Source organism: Notamacropus eugenii, chromosome 1 (genome assembly GCF_028372415.1).
Source record: "Notamacropus eugenii isolate mMacEug1 chromosome 1, mMacEug1.pri_v2, whole genome shotgun sequence".
Taxonomy (NCBI): domain Eukaryota; kingdom Metazoa; phylum Chordata; class Mammalia; order Diprotodontia; family Macropodidae; genus Notamacropus; species Notamacropus eugenii.
This window is the reverse complement of record NC_092872.1, coordinates 310,226,225-310,244,150: the sequence shown is the minus strand read 5'-3', so window position 1 is coordinate 310,244,150 and position 17,926 is coordinate 310,226,225. Positions and strand designations below refer to the sequence as shown.

General features: G+C 36.8%; 1 protein-coding gene across 1 annotated transcript in view; it reads left to right on the top strand.

Annotated features, from left to right (window-relative positions):
* GALNT16 (polypeptide N-acetylgalactosaminyltransferase 16) overlaps nucleotides 1-17,926 on the top strand; it is a 110,448-nt gene that overhangs the window by 4,123 nt on the left and 88,399 nt on the right. The gene's annotated exons all lie outside the window — the stretch shown is intronic.

The following is a 17,926-nucleotide window of genomic DNA, read 5'->3' as shown; positions in this document are numbered from 1 at the left end:
AATAGCATGTTCCAGGAGTCTGGGTTCCCATTTTCTCAGTACAGTTCTTTTATATTAGCTGGGCTATATGAACTTTTGTCTTCCTCTGTTTCCTCATTTGTCAAATTGGGATAATAATAGCACTTACTTCACAGGGTTGTTTTGAGAATTAAATGAGAATACCTGTAAAGTGTCTGGCAAAGTACATGGCACATACTAAGTACTTAATAGATGTTTTTTTTCCTCCCTCTGACCCTCATCCCTACCATAAAATCACTAACTGAATGTTTGGCGACTATATGAGAGTCAAAGGGAAACATAGGCATTGTTTCTTTGGGAACAGTTATAATATTTGTGACTTTGATGTAACATAATTTGCAAATTAATTAGGTAGCTAAGTGATCTAGTAGATAAAACCAAGGATTCTTGGAGTCAGGAAGACCTGAATCTTGCCTCAGACACTGATTAATTGTGTAACCCTGGGCAAGTCACATAAATCTCTCCATGACTCCAGTTTCTTCATTTGTAAAATGGGTAGGATAATAATCGTACCTACTCTACAGTGCTGCTGTTAAGGAGAAAATGATTTAACCATATGTACAGTGCTTTGAAAACCTTGAAATGCTCTCTAAATGGTGGCTATAATTGTTATTAAATTATGGCATCTCTGTGTTGGAAGGGACTCAGAAGTCATCTAGTCCCATTCACATCTGAGCAGGAATCCTTTTTACAGCCCTGATAAGTGATCATCTAGCCTCTGCTTGAAAAACTTCTGCTGATGATAGGGAGCTTGCCATCAACTGCGATTATTCCACTTTTGTGTGACTGTAATTGTTTTTTTTCCCCTGATGAAATCTTAACCTCTGCAACTTCTATCCATGATTCTGGTCTGTTAGTGGGGTCACATAAAATACTTTCCCACATGACAGTCCTTGGAGAAAGCTATCACATTGTCCCTAAGTCTTCTCTTCTCTGATACTTATCCAGTTGAAGGGGTATCCTCAAAGGGGGCATGTTTTATAGCCCTTTCCCCATTTTGACTTAACTCTTCTCAGGATTGACACCTATCTTCAAGATAGGTCTGAATGTAATAGCAATCATGGTCTGACCAAGGAAGAGTACCCATGAGCACTTCTCTTGTTCTGAAACCTATACTTCTGTTACTGTAGCTTGACCTTATGTTAGCTTCCTTAATTATCAAGTCATTCTTTTGACATATACTACGAGGCTTAGAGTCCACTAAACCTTTGGGACTTTTTTTAAGATGTGGAATTCATAAACCAGAACTGAAGTTTCTGCTTTTTATGGACTAGATTCAATCTTAGGGGTACACCCTGAATGTCTTCTTTATTTGTGATCCCTACCATTATTTCCTCTGAGAGCATCATAATTTGAATTGTTTCATTCCCATGGGAATATCAGTAGCTCATATTTAGATCTGCATAAAAATGGTAAAAGGGCCTTCAGTTCCCATGCAAACACTCAGGATAATAATACAATAAATATAGGACAGGTGCAGGTCTAATACTTTTATTAACACCAAGGGGTATGTAGATTGTGAAATAAGGCTGGGAAGATTGGTTGGAGTTGGATTGTATAAGCAATAGGAAGACACTGAGCAGGGAAAGGACATGATCAATTCTATCTATACATTAGAAATGTGATTTTTGGCAGCCCTGCCTTCTGAGGCAAACTTACTTATTCATTTACTCTAAAAGAAGTATCTGCATTTGGGAGCCAGATAATAACAGCAAAAGTTTCCTATGCTCCTATTTGTAATATGCATTATCTTATTTAAAATAAATGGTCAAAAGATATGAACAGGCAGTTTTCAGATGAAGAAATTAAAGCTATCTGTAGTCATACGAAAAAATTCTCTACAGCACTATTGATTAGAGAAATACAAATTATAACAACTCTTGGGTACCCCTTCACACCCATCAAATTGGCTAATATGACAGAAAAGGAAAATGATAGATATTGGAGAAGATGTAGGAAAGAGGCAGTAAAGGAAGGGATCAAAGAAACAAGTGAAATAGTGATCATCATTCTTATAGTGTATCAAGGTTTCAGAGAAGGCAGAAAGGGATAAGATCAAGGGCACGTGTGGAAAGGTTAATCTTAGCAAAAAGGTTCTTGCCATCACTTTTGAGGAAGGTGGGAAAGAGGAGAAGATGGGTTAAGACAGAAAAGTTTTGTACAGGGAGAAGAGGAAATAAAAGAGCTTATGTTCAAAGGTCTTAATCTGAGTAAAGTAGGAGATAAGGTCATCTACTCAAAGTGAGGTTTTGGGGTGAGCCAGGGGTAGAGATGCCAATTGGCACAGTGGATAGAGTCAGAGCCTGGAGTCAGGAAGTATCCTCTTCTTGAGTTCAAATTCAGCCTGACACTTATTGGCTATGTGACCCTGGGCAAATCATTTAACCTTGTTTGCCTCAGTTTCCTCTTCTATAAAATGAGCAGGTTATGGAAATGACAATCCATTCCAGTATCTTTGACAAGATAACCCCAAATAGGCTCATGAAGAGTCACACATGACTGAAATAACTAAACAGCAACAACAGGGGTGGAGATGGACAAATAAGGAAAGTGGAAAAGTGAAAATATTGTGGATAGACTTACAGGGAATAGGATCTGCAGTCTCAAAAAAAAAAAAAATGAAAAGGATTTCCCTGCAATGTCATGGTGCTTCCTCTCCACCACTGCACTCGACCCCTCTCACCTCATCTCTGGAATGGCATGAATTTGTAGCAGAATTAATTATTATATTCAGGTATTTTTTCCAGTAGGACTATGTTTCTCCCAAGCAGGATTAGAGAAGGAGAGTGGTGGGTGTTACAGCAGTATTGAGAACAGCTTAATATTATAGAGTTGAAGAATTTTAGGGTATGCAAACAGTGGTTTTTCATTGGTTTTTGAACCAGAGTTGCTCTGATAAACTAATTCTCGCTAAAGTATTGATGAAAATAGAGAATTCACATTAAGGAGGCAGTATAATATAGTGGAAAGTGTACTTGCTCCAGAATTGGAAGATCTGGGTTCAGATACTGTCTCTTTCATGTACTACCTGTGCAAGTCACTCCAACTCCCTTGGTCTTAATTTCTTCATCTGCCAAAATGAAGAACTTTGACTCAAAGGCCTCTGAGTTTCCATTTCAACTGTAAGTCTATGATCCTATTTTTAGTAACTTGAAGTATATTACTTTTCTTAAGTATAAATCTGTCATTGCAGGAAGAAAGAATCCTTTTTTATTCTCAGCTTTCTGATATTCTCATGATTGACACAAAGTTTCACTGAAAGGATTCTGACACTTCTGGGATCCTGGTTATGTTGTTTTTTCCCCTCTAAGGTTAGACACTTAGTGTGTTTAGTTCTTATATGTGTGATTATATGGTATACAATCTTTGAGGAGTAACACTACAACTCTAACTATTTTTTATCTTTTTGGATTAATTTTAAGCAATATTAAATATCAATGCAGCTAGATCACCATATTTTGTAATGATTCTGGGGCATAAAATGTCCTAAATTGTCAACATTCCCTCAAAGTTTTCATCAAAATTCTTTTTTCTATTCATTCTTCTTCCCTTTCCCCTTCAAATGGTCATTATCAGTGTGTATTTTGTTTTCCTGGCTCTGCTTTTCCGCATTTATTTGTAATTATAAAAAACTAGAAGTATTATTTTTATATAGTTTTTTTTATTCTTTTCATCAAAGGATGAAACTTTTTCAGAGTCATTGCAGAAGTTATCTAAATATTCCATAGGATCCTATTCTTTCTTTTATTCCTGTCAAGCTTTCAAGAAAAAGGATCTCAAACTTCTCTCTATTCTCAGAACTAGACTTTTCTTTTTGGATGAAAGAATATATGTGTTATATATAAAGGAAATAAAGGGATATAAAGATTCCCTGGAATATGTATGTCTTGAAGAATATCAAAAGGAATATAGAGAAACAATGGAAGATTTATTTGAACTGATGTAGAGTGAAGAAATCAGAACCAAGGGAACAATATATATAGTGACTACCATAATGAAAAAGAAAACAACATTAAAAGACAAAACAATTCTAGTTAAAAGCAATGACCAATCTTGGTTCCAGAAGAAGAATGAAGATCAAACATATTTCCCTCCTCTTGGAAGAGAATTGGTAGGCTATAGATGTAGATTGTTGCAAATGTTGTCAGACATAATTCTGTTGGTTTGTTTTGCTTAACTATTTTGCAGCTTAACTATTTTGTTACAAGAGATTGTGTGTGTGTGTGTGTGTGTGTGTGTGTGTGTGTGTGTGTGTAAGGGCAGGAGGAAAAGTAAAAAGCAAGGAAGGGTGATGTAAAGCAAGATGCAAAAAGTAAGAAAAGCATTAATAAAAGCTTGACAAAATTCTAAAACAAAACAAAAAGATTTTCTGAATAACCTGTACAAATAATTTAAAAACATTACAATCTATATGGGCTCTTTGACTGATTGCTGAGTTATTAAAGTTTTATAGCAAAAAAAAATTGATTTAATGGTAGAGATTATGGCCAAATTAATTTCAAAAGAATTCTGTCTTAACTTATGACATATTCTTAGTATATAGCCTTATACTATTTATCTATTTCTAAATAAATAGATAAGTATAGGTATGAAGCCCCATAGAGAATACTCCTTTTTATACAGAGGAAAAAATTTCCATATTCTATGTAATTCAGACATTTAAATAATTTTAATTATGTTTGAAAAAAGAACAGTTCAAAGATTGACTGGTGAATTTAATATGAAGTTTATGATCACACTTGAGGGATGACCATAAGCTTTTTATGCAATTTTATCTATTTTATGCAATCCTTATTTTGGGTAATAATACTATTATTATTAAACTTATACTCTTTGAAATATTTGATGGTTTTCCAAGCACATTCATACATATTATCTTATGTGATGTTCACAACTATCTTATAAAGTAGACAGATCAGGTGTTTTGTTAATTCCCCTTTTAGGGATGAGGAAATTGAAGATCAGACAAGTTAAGTTATTTGCCCAAAGTTATCTGTCTTACTATGTAGCAAAGATGCCAGGTTTTTTGACTCCTTATCCAGGTGGATTTCTACTACATTATACTGATATGAAACTTAATGTAAAAAATAATGAACACAGAACTGATAAATTAAGGTGCTATTTTTATAATACTTGATATCTTGAAGTTTAGAAATTATAAAATTTTGGAATATATGATGTTAGAAGGTGACTGCTGTTGACCAAATGTGATAAAGCATCCTGGCTCTCTTAGGTATCATCAATATGTAGACTAAAGAAGTGCAAAGTTTTGGGAGCAGCAAGTATGGGTTTGGGAATCCCTTCCTTAGTGTGGAAGAAATTCCTATAGGTGTGCATGGGGAATGGGTTGGGAGATTGTGAGGTGAGACAAAAGTTGAATGATTGAAATGCCATGTGGGAGCTATAATGTGCAATAGTTGCTATTTTGCTGGTATATATTCATTATACCATGGACCTGATAAATTAGTCATTCAAAAACATATGGAACACCTACCACATACAATGCACTCTACTAAGTACTATAACTACGAGTGATAGAAGTGGAGTTTACAGTTGTGTTAGGTATCATGCTACTTCCAAGGTATACATACATACAAACACATGACAAGAGGCATCAAGGAATACTGGGCAGAGGCTTAGCCTTGGAGTCAAGAAGGCCTTGATTTTGATATTGCCTTTGCAACATATTAGGGCAACTGGTGGTGCAGTGCAAGGACTACTGGGCCTGGAGTCAGGAAGATCTGAATCCAAATACGGCCTCAGACACTCACTTAGCTGTGTGACCTTGGGCAAGTCACTTAACCCTGTTTGCCTCAGTTTCTCATCTGTAAAATGAGCAGGAGAAGGAAATAACAATCCACTCCACTATCTTTGCCAAGAAAATTCCAAATGGGGTCACAAAGAGTCAGACATGACTGAAATGACTGAACAACTGATATGTATTAGTTATGTGATCATGGGCAAATTAATCGACCTCTTGGTTGCCCTGGACAGCTCTCCAAGATGGAAAATTACACACAGGTTGCCACTCTGTATTGGTAGACAGAGCTTCCACATGAAATTTCCTACACTAATGAAATCATAGGTCTGGACCAAAAAAAAAAGCCACTGTATGTATTTGTAGGGATGTACTACAGCGTTGAGTGTTTTCTTTCATTATTTCTCTTGAATTTCTTGACTTTTTGTTCCTCTACATGAATTTTACTATTTTTTTTTACTAGCCATGTAAAGTAATCTTCTTAGGTAACTTGATTGGTATGGCAAATTGGTAATTTTATTGTTATGAACAAGTGAATTAATTTAGGTAGTATTATCTTTATTATATTAGCATATTCTACATGAGCAATTAGTATTTCTTCTAATATTTAAGTCTGTCTTCATATTTTTGAAAGTATTTCATAGTTGTATTCAGGTAGTTTTGGCATTTGTATTGGTAGGTAGAATTCCAAATATTTGGTATATTCTATAATAATTTTGAATGGAACTTCTCTATCTTTTTTTGGTATTATTCAGAAAAGCTAATTATTTATGTAAGCTTATTTTATATCCTGCTACTTTTCTGAAGTTATTGTTTTTATTAATTTTTAGTTGAATCTTTAAGGTACTCTAAACAGAATATCAAATCTTATATAAAAAGTTGTAGTTTTACTTTCTCTTTGCCTATGTGTATCCCATTAATTTCTATTTCTTGCTTATTGTGTCAGCTAGCATTATCAAAAAATGGTGATGTTAATGGACATCCTTACTTTTCTCCTAATCCCACTGGAAAGGCTTCTATTGTGTTTTCATCATAAATAACATTGGTTCTTGGCTCAGACAGATACTGTTTACTATATTAAAGAAAAATTTATTTAATTCTATGCTTCAAAAAAAATAAAAATGAGTGGTATGTTTTATTACATGGCTTTTATTATTTTTATTATTAACAAAGTCTATTATGTTCACAGTATTCCTAATATTGAACTAATCCTGCATTCCTGGCAAGTTAAGCTGGATCATATTACATAGTCTTTTTGATATGTTGCTGTGACTTCTTTGCCAACATTCCATTTAAAATTATTACCTTGGATTTTTTTAGGGATATTGGCCCATAGTATTCTTCCTCTGTGTTATTGCTTCTTAGTTTAGGTATCAGGATCATATTTGTATCACAAAAGAAATTTAGTGGGATCCCATCCTTTTCTTACTTTGTAAAAATGTTTCATAATAATGGTATTAATTATTCTTTGAATGTTGGATAGAATTCACTTGTAAGTCCCTTTGGTCCTTGAATTTTTATTTCCTTTAGTTTTTTATTTTCTTATGGATTTTCCCTGCCTGTGATTGAGTTATTTAAACCTTCTATTTATTTTTTTTATTAATCTCAGTATTTTATATTTTTGTAAATATTCATCAATTTCATTTAAATTGTTGGCATATCATTGGGCAAAATAGGTTTTGAAAATTACCTTTATTTTTTTCTCCTTATTTCTAACTCCCTGAATCTATCCTTCCTCTTAATTTCCCTACTCTTCTGTCCCTGTTTCTTTTTTACCTCTGTTGAATTGAATGCATTTTTACACCAAATTCTATAAGAGTGCATCCAACCTTCCTTTGTCAAGTCGAGATGAATGTTACACCTATTCCTTCTTTCTCTATATTTGTATAATCTTCTTGTCATGTACCCCAATTGTATCAAATAATTGGCTCTATTTCCTTCCTCCTCCTTTCTTTCCTAGCATATTCCTTTTTCTCTCCCTTTTCTTTCTTCTCTTAAGAGCATTACAACATAACAAACTACCCCATTCACTTGTCATTTATCTCCCTCTGTAACCTTTGAAATTATAAGGTTGTGAGGGAACACTTGTTTTTTCTCCCTCTATTAGTAAACATCACCATCATTATATAGTCTTTTCTAGTTGCACAAATACATTTGTCTTTTTTTTCTGTGTTTTGCATGATTCCTGTGTTTGTATTTCAAAGTTTCCATTCACCCTAAGTCTTTTCATCAGGAATATTTTCATCAAGAAAGCCTCTATTTTAGCTAAAAGTCAATTCCCCCCTCCATAAGACTATATTTCATTTTGCAGGCCAAGTTATTCTTGTTTGTAAACTTTTATCTTTTGCCTTTTATCATATGCCAACTTTTCCTTTTCCTTTTCCTTATAGTGGCAGTTGCCAAGTTTTGTGTGATCCTAAGTGTGGCTTCTTGGTACATAAATCCCTTTTTAGTTGCTTGAAGTGTTTTTCCTTTGACTTGGAAGTTCTGGATGGGGGCTATGACATTGCTGAGAGTTTTCGTTTTGAGTTTGTTTCAGGAGATGACTGGTAGATTTTTTTCCCTTTTTACTTTCCCTTCTGGGTAATGAGGCAGGCAATGTAACAGAACATTGTTAGGTGAAGAAATTTAAGACAAAATATAATGTTGCCTTGTTAACATTTTTCAAAACACTTTTTGGAGAGATTAGGGCACATAGGACTCTAATTTCCTAAATTAGAGTGGGGTGTGTGTGTGTGTGTGTGTGTGTGTGTGTGTGTGTGTGTGTGTGTGTGTGTGTGTGTGTGTGTTGAATAGGAGAATTTATCTGAATGAACTATAGTGCCTGGGAAACCCTTTGTTTTCTCTTGCTACTTTTTTATGTTTCATTTTAACTGTAATCTGAACTTTGGAGATTGTAACTGCTCTAATACTGAAAAGATCTCAGAGTTCTAGTTCCTCAGGCAATGCCTTTTCTGTCTTTTGCCTCAGGTTCTCATCCACAGAAGAGCATAGAAGAGTGCCAACCCCACTAAGACTTTACTTGAATTTTCTTTTCTTCTTATCCCCAACAATTGAAAGTATTTTTCTCTCTCTTCAAATTTTCAATGACTACTTTGTGTTCTTTCTTTTGTTCAAATCACATCCTACCTTGTATGATGGTTGCACATACATTTACATGTAAATGCACACACATTTACAACTGGTAGACTACAAACTCCTTGAAAGCAAGGACAATGTCACTTTTTCAATTTTGTATCTCCGATACTTAACTCACTGCTTTGCATGTGGTTGGCACTTCGTTTTAATTTATTGAATTGATTCTAGTATGTCAGCTTGAGGTCACAGTGGTCTTTAGACTAGAATAAGTCAGCAACCAGTGGATGCTTAATCTCCCCCGTCTCTGAAACATTCCAGTCGCACTTTCTTAATCTCAAAGTCTTCCTAAAGTGCAAGTCCAACCATGTCATTCTTCCTGGCCATCCCCAACACACATACACACACGCACACACACATCAGAGGCTCCCTGTCCATCTTCAAGATCAAAAATAAAACCTTCTGTTTAGCATTCAACATCCTTTGTAACAAAGCTCCTCCTCCCCAACTTTCTTTTTTTTTTTACCTGACTTCCCACCATATACTTTTAAATCTAGTGACATTAGTATCCTTGGTTCTTTGAAGAAGGCACTCCAACTCTTGGCTCTGGAAATTTTCTCTGGCTATTCCCTTATACCTCGAAAGCTCTCCCTCTTCATCTCTGCCATGGTTTCCCTTTCTTCCTTTAAACCCTGCCTAAAACCCCACCTTCTCCAGGAAATCTTTCCCAACCCCTCTTAATTCTAGTTTTTTCCCTCTGTTGAATTTCTTCTATTTATCTTATATATAGGTTGTTTGTACATATTTGTTTGCATGTTGTCTCCCTCATAAGATTGTGAACTCCTTGAAGGTAGAGGCCATCTTTTGCCTCTTTTTTGTATCTCCAGCGCTTAGAACAGTGCCTGGCATATAGTAGCACTTAATAAACGCTTACCTACTAGCTATTGATTGTCACTCCCAAGTATTTGGAATGGAAAGGTATTTACATTTTGAACACCATTCCTTTATAAAGTTGTTAGAAACTTAATTATTATCCCATCTGTTCATGTCTTATCTTCCTAATTGACTATATGCTACATGAAGGCTTGATCTATGTCTTAATCATTTTTTTCACACTTCACAACTGTGCCAGGAAGCTCTTTAATACTGTGAGTTACAGGCAAGTTGCCCACCTGCAATCAACATAGGAAGTTTCTATACTGGGAAATCCCCACACCGATGAAATCATAGGTCAGGACGAAATAAAAAAGAGTCCACCACAATGCCTTGTATGCTGTATGGGCTCGATAAATATTTGATGAATGAATTACTAAAGTGATTCGAAGTTATTATCTAGAAGGTTTTGGTAGGAAGTAAAGAAATAAGATCAATAATTCCAGTTTACCACTCATTAAAGGATGAATTATTTTTCAGTGCAGTAGTTCTTGGGTCATTTGTTACTTTCACTTGTGAAAAACTGAATAGATTTCTAGGTGTGAGACCTAATCACAATCTGATTAAAGCCGAGCCTCATTTTCTCTTTTTGAAATCCCTTGTGAGTTTTCATTGGTTTTAAAAATGGATTTGTAGAAGAGGGACCAGAGCACTGGGAGAAGGTGCAGCAAGGAAAAAACATGCACTCCTGACTACATGACTTAGTCTTGCCTCTTGCTTTTCCTATGGGATTTGTCCATTTAACCAGTTCTTTCCGGTGTTTGATCAGCTCCTTCTGAGAAATCTGGTCTGTTTTAAAATGGTTAGAAACTTCTGACAGTTGCTTTGCACAGGTGGGGTTTAGTCTGAGTCTATGAGTAGGCAGGAGAGATTCTGAGTCCCCTCTGAAAGCTTTGATACTTGGAATAGATTTGGTGGAACGTTTGCCATAAAGGCTCTCAGAGACCTGACTTTGTGTATAGCCTTGTGGGCCTCATCAACAGAGCCTTTGATTAGCCCTCAGATAGAAGAACCAAATACCACAAAGATGCGGCAAAGAAAGTTACGTTTAATGTTAAGACAGGCTTCCTAACAATTGGACATTTCTCTATTCTCTCAACTTTTACTCTTCTTTCTGGAATTTAAAAGCTTTTCACAGCCTTGATCCTTCCTACCTTTCTTGGTCTTTACTGCTTCTCAAAGCATCCCAGCTTCCAGTCATATTGGTCTACTTTTTGCTCCTCCCATTTCTGTTGCTTATCACTGGAAGTCCTGGAGCACTCTCTCCTTTCCTCTACTTCTTGCAATCCCTGGTTTCTTTATAAGCTCAGGTTAAGAACCACTTTCTACATAAAGTTTTCCCATTCCCTTTGCTGCTTCCCCAAACTACTGTGTATTAATTCCTTATATATTCTGTTTACATATATGTGCATGCTGTTATTAACATATTGTTAACATTTTTAATATCAACATATTATTATGTATGGGCTTTTGAAAAATGAAGCTGTTGTTGTTTAGTCACTTTTCAGTCATATCTGACTCTTTGTGACCCCTTTTTGGGAGTGGTGGTGGGGTTCTTGCAAAGAAAAGGTTGTCATTTCCTTCTTCAGATCATTTTACAGATGAGGAAACTGAGGCAAACAAGGCTAAGTGACTTGCCCAGGGTCACACAATTAGTAAGTGTCTGAAACTTTATCCGAATTCAGGTCTTCCTGATTCCAGGACTGGAGCTCTATCCACTGTACCACCTAGCTGCCTAGGCTATGTTTAGCTGGTATAAAGTTTCATCTTCTGTCCTTTAAAATAACAGTAGCAGTACTATAAGCTTGGAGGAGGGAGGACATGAGCTAGGCTTTAAATAACGTTGTTGTATAGTTGTTTCTCAGATGTGTCCTACTCTCCATGACTCCTTTTTGCAGTTTTCTTGGCAGAGATACTGGAGTGGTTCATCATTTACTTCTCCAGTTCATTTTATAGATAAGAAAAATGAAGCATGTTGGGACTTTCCCAGGGTCACACAGCTAGTGAGTGGTCCGAGGCCAGATTTGGGATTTGTACTTAGTTCTTCCTGACTTCAGACTGGGTGCTCTATTCACTCAGTCAACCTAGCTTTGAATAATACGTAGGATTCAAACACACTGGGAGTGGGATTCTAGGTGGAGGGCAATTAGAGAAAAAAGCAGTATATAATCAAGCTGTATCTTATAGACTTTTAAGGAGGAATTCAGAGAATATTTAGCATTACAAGAAAACTAGGAGTAGAAAATAATCTCTCAAATATAACTTTATCCAGCTCCCTGCCTGCTCAGTTTCTTGTGTTCTGAGCTAAGAGCATTTAGATTGTCCAAGAGGTCAAGGCTTGTTCTGTAAGACTGCTTCATCACACAGCAGCTGACTGTTCTGGTTTCCATCTCCCTATTTGCCAAGATATTACTCTTCTGCCACAGCGTATCATTTTTCAAGAGGGTGCCCCTGTTGTTGCTATGGTGGTGGTGGACAGCTCCAGTATTGATCATTGCCCATGAAGTGAGTGACAAGACAGCTTGATCCAGTGATTTTAAAACTGAGAAGTGAGACCCAAATAACTTTTGGAGCCAACTGCTGAAGAACTGAGTGTGGTGCTTCTGTTTGAATACAATTAGGATATTACTGAAGGGGAAGACTCACATAGATGGGCGTTTGAAAAATGTTTCTCATAGTTTGAGGTAGTTTCAAAGCTGATATCATATAAGACAAAAAATCTTGGAAAGTCTCTACCAATTAAACTTAGCCTCATCTTTTAAAAAAGCCCTACTTAATTTTTGTGAACTCTTATAGCAATTCTATTCTGTATTGTCACTGATGGTTGAGGATTATCACCTTTCATGGTAAAGATAAGTTGGAAAAAGCAAATAACCCATGAGCAAACAAGTATATTTCTCTATTGACCCACAGATTCCATTCTAGCTTCGTTGTCTTATGTAATTCTGCGATAGCCTGGCAAGTTATTTTATGCTACTGGCCTGAGACTCTTGCTCTTTCATACTGTAAGGATTAAATCCTGGCAAAAACAAAACAAAACAAAACAAAAAAACCAAACCCCTGGCTTGGGTTTAGTGAAGCCCTATTCTGCTCTCTAGATGGTACCTTTTACTTCAGTAGTCAATGAACATTTTTATTTTTTAGTTTTCAACATTCACTTCCACAAGATTTTGAGTTCCAAATTTTCTCCCATCTCTCCCCTCCTCCCACCCCAAGACAGCCTGGATTCTGATTATCCCTTCCCCTAATCTGACCTCCCTTCTATCACATCCCTCTATTTTCTTGTAGTGCAAGAAAGATTTCTATACTTCATTGGCTGTATTCTTATTTTCCAGTTGCATGCATGTAAAAACAATTTTTAACATTTATTTTTAAAACTTTGCATTTCAAATTCTCTTTCTTCCTCTCTCTCCACCTACCCCATTAAGAAGGCAAGCAATTCGATATAGGTTACACATATGCAATCATGCAAAACACTTCCATAATAGTCATGTTATGAAATACTAACTATATTTCCCTCCATCCTATCCTGTCCCCCATTTATTCTATTCTCTTTTGACCCTGTTTCTCCTCAAAAATGTTTACTTTTAATTACCCCTCCTTCCTCTTGCCCTCCCTTCTATCATTTGCCCCACTCCCACTTAACCCCTTCCCACATACTTTCCTGTAGTGTAAGATAGATTTTCATACCAAATTGAGGGTGCATTTTATTCCCTCCTTAAGCCAAATCCGATGAGAGAAAGGTTCACTCTTTCCCTCTCACCTCCCCCTTCTCCTCCACTGAAAAAGCTTTTTCTTGCCTTTTTTATGTGAGAGATAATTTACCTCATTCAATTTCACCCTTTCTCCTTCTCCCAATATATTTCTCTCTCACCCCATAATTTTATTATTTTTAGATATCATCCCTTCCTATTCAACTTACCCTGTGCCCTCTGTCTATATGTATATAATCCCTCCAACTACCCAAACACTGAGAAAAGTCTCAAGAGTTACAAACATTATCTTTCCATGTAGGAATGTAAATAGTTCAATGTTGGTAAGTCCCTTATGATCTCTCTTTCCAGTTTACCTTTTCATGCTTCTCTTGATTCTTGTATTTGAAAGTCAGATTTTCTATTCAGCTCTGGTCTTTTCATCAAGAATGCTTGAAAGTCCTCTATTTCACTGAATGACTAATTTTTTCCCTGAAGTATTCTACTCAGTTTTGCTGGGTAGGTGATTCTTGGTTTTAATCTTACCTCCTTTGACCTCTGTAATATCATATTCCAAGTCCTCTGATCCCTTAACGTAGAAGTTGTTAGATCTTGTATTATACTGATTGTGTTTCCGCAATACTTGAATTGTTCCTGGCTGCTTGCAATATTTTCTCCTTTAACTGGGAACTCTAGAATTTGGCTACAATATTCCTAGGAGTTTTCTTTTTGGGATCTCTTTCAGGAGGTGGTCAGTGGATTTTTTCCATATTGATTTTACCCTCTGGTTCTAGAATGTCAGGGCAGTTTTCCTTGATAATTTCATGAAAGATGATGTCTACGCTCTTTTTTTTCATCATGGCTTTCAGGTAGCCCCATAGTTTTTAAATTGTCTCTCCTGGGTATATTTTCCAGGTCAGTTGTTTTTCCAATGAGATGTTTCATGTTGTCTTCCATTTTTTCATTCTTTGGTTTTGTTTTGTAATTTCTTGGTTTCTCATAAAGTCATTAGCTTCCATCTGCTCCATTCTAATATTTAAGGAATGATTTTCTTCAGTGAGCTTTTGGACCTCTTTTTCCATCTGACCAATTCTGCTTTGTAAGGCATTCTTCTCCTCTTTGGTTTTTTGGATCTCTTTTGCCATTTGAGTTAGTCTATATTTAAAGGTGTTATGTTCTTCAGCACTTTTTGGGGTCTCCTTTAGCAAACAGTTGACTTGTTTTTCATGATTTTTTTGCATCACTCTCATTTTTCTTCCCAATTTTTCCTCTACTTCTCTTACTTCATTTTCAAAATCCTTTTTGAGCTCTTCCGAGGCCTAAGACCAATTCTTATTTTTCTTGGAGGCTTTAAGTGTAGGAGCTTTAACTTTGTCTTGTTCTGTTTGTATATTTTGGTCTTCCTTATCACCAAAGTAAGATTCTATAGTCTTATTCTTTTTCTGGTTTTTGTTCATTTCCCCAGCCGTTTACTTGATTTTTGAGCTCTTTGTCAAAGTAGTTCTTTGCTTCCAGTGGGATTGGGGGAGGGTGTACTGTCAGTCGCTCAATCCCCCCCACAATCTGTGTGCCTAGAGCTCTGGAAACACCTGCCACTGCCCCTGCTGCTTCTGTGGCTGCGTGGGCTCCTCCACCTCCTCTGCCATGCTGGGACTTGGGCCAGACTACTCTACCCTCTCACATAGGTCAGACAGGTTTTTTCCACTGACCTTCCAATTTGTGTTCAGCTTTTAGGGGTTGTGAAGTTTGGAAACTGCCACAGATGCAGAGATTCAATCTCCCTGAGGCCTGTTTAGGTCCTGTCTGTGTCAGTGCCACCCACACTGGACTGCACTCTGCTCTCAGCCTGGTGCAATAGATGCTTTCCATAGAATTTCCAGGCATTCTTGGGCTGGAGATTTGCTTCATGTAGGTTCTGCAGCTCCAGAATTTGCTTAGAGTAATTTTTACAGGTATTTGGCTGTGTTTGGGGGGGAGACCTCTAAAAGTCCCAGCTTTCACTCTGCCATTTTGGCTTCACCCTGTCAATGAACATTTATTAAGCACCTACAATGTGCCAGGCAAGGGAGTTAAATGGCACAATAGATACAATACCAGACTAAAGTTAGGAAGAGCTCATCTTCCTTAGTTCAAATCTGGCCTCAGATAATTAGTAGCTATGTGACTCTAGATAAATCACTTAACTCTGTATGCTTCATTTTTCTTATCTATAAAATGAACTAGAGAAAGAAATGGCAAACCACTCCAGTATCTTTACTGAGAAAACTCCAAATGGGGACATGAAGAGTCGGACACAACTGAAATGATTGAACAACAACAACAACAAATACTGATTCCTGTACTCATTTTCCATAGCACTTCTTACTCTTCTCCTGTAGCTGGCCTCCTATTGGAATAGAAGCTCTAACCATTCCCTGCTTCCCTATGGATGGGTCAAGCAGGGTGGTAATTGTGACTCCAGTACTTGCAGCAGTTGCACAGGCAAAATTTCCCTATCTACTCTGCCCTCCTGTAGTCACAAACTCCCTACACTGTCCCTCATGGCTGTGGTAAGCATCTCTTGGCTGGAGTACTGAGAGTAAGACAGAGACTGGTGAGTAAACACCATTTCTGTTCTCTTTTCATAGACTCATAGGCCTAGGGCTGAAAGGGATCTCTGAGGCCAGAAGTCCTATGCTTTCCTTTTTATTCATTCATTTATTTATTAACCAAAATTTTCTCCATTAACAACCATTTGTCTTCTCTCACTCCTTCCTCTCTTCCTCTCACTGGAGAAAACAAAACAAAGCAAAACAAGATAAAACAAAAAACAAAAAAGCCCTTTGAAACAACATAATCCAGAATAATCAAGCAAAACAAATTCCCACATTGCATATTTCCAAAAATATATATCTTATTCTGCATATTTAGTCCATTACTTTCCCATCAGAAGGTGGTGTATCAACAAGAACAAGAACCCCGGCATACACTGAATGACCTGCTGTACACATTCTTTTCTAAAAGGAAAGCAACTTTTGAGGGGTCAACAACTTACTTTAATCAAGCACGTATATCATTTAGTTAGTTCAAGGGAAAAAGTCAGCACCCTGAACTTCAGAGAAAATACAAACAGAGAAAGATCAACAGACAGGGCTTTCAACTGCCTGACCACAAGCAATACATACATAGTTACCAAAGAGAAAAACACCAACATCTGGGTTTTCAAAGTCAAGAGACTCTTTAGTGGCTTCTCAGAGTCTCATCTGTCACACAAACCTTCTTCCAAAAAACTCAGCCCCCAAGTAAAACCACACTTCAGAGTATTTATAGACTTTTCAGAGCTGGAGGGTAGGATCCTCTGACCCAATGCCTCAATAGAAATTAACAAAAGGTGTGGGCCTCCCCTAATCAAGTTTCCCTTAATGGGCAGGCCCATTAATGGGTCAGGAAGATCTTTAACTTTCAGCATTACAGGTGAGTACCAATCTTTCTCATCTGTCCCCTGGAAAAGTTGGCCATTGCATTGAGTTCCTAAGTCTTTCAGAGTTATTAATTGTTGCAGTGTTGTTTCTGTATAAATTGTTCTCTTCAACTCCATTTTATAGATCAGGAAAATGAGGCCTTGGGGAAGCCTCAAGTCACATAAGTAGGAAGCATCAGAGGTAAGATTTAAAGCCAGAGTCAGTGTTTTTTCCTCTGTACCACACTGCTTCCCTACAGGGAAGGATGAGTTGGCATGAAGGGAATGGGACCACAGCACAGATCTTGACATTGTCTTCCTCCCCAAACTCGTTCTTAAATATTCAACTCTAAAGAATCATGACTCTAAAGGTAAGCCTTCTTTCCTTCTCCTTTTACCTCCTCCTCCCACCAAGGATACTAATTTTGAAGTAAAATTAAAGAAACTAGCAGCCAAAATAGCAATCTTATCCTGAAAAGTGATTGAAGTAGTTTCATCAGATCAAGCTGATAAAATTACAGATGTAGAGTAAGGGAAGATCTATTTAAAAAGTCAATGGTTTTTATAAAGAAACAACTTCAAGAGAGTGCTAAACTCATGACATCATAGAGTAAAATTATTTGCATATTACTCTTTGAATAATTCCAATAATCTTGTTCTTTGGTGTGTTTGGCATATTTCTCTTTTGGTTTGCTCTAGCTTTCAAGTTAGTAAAAATGACTAAGGAGACTTTCAGTTTAATCACAAAGTCATCCAGAGCCAGGTAGGTGGAGCTAGCAGCAGGATTCATGCCCAAGAGAAGTCTCTTGGCCTTTAGTAACTCAAAAATAGTAACACCTCTGGGGACAAGGAAGATCTTTGGTATTACTGGTCCTAGAGAGTTTTCCTCAGTCTATGGATTTATTTCACCCAGTTGGAGGAAGAGTCACTACCCCTGAGGTCATTTAATTTTAGCTACATATAGAAGGAGTTGGGAGAATTGGTAGTAGAAATTTTTCCCACCATCCACTT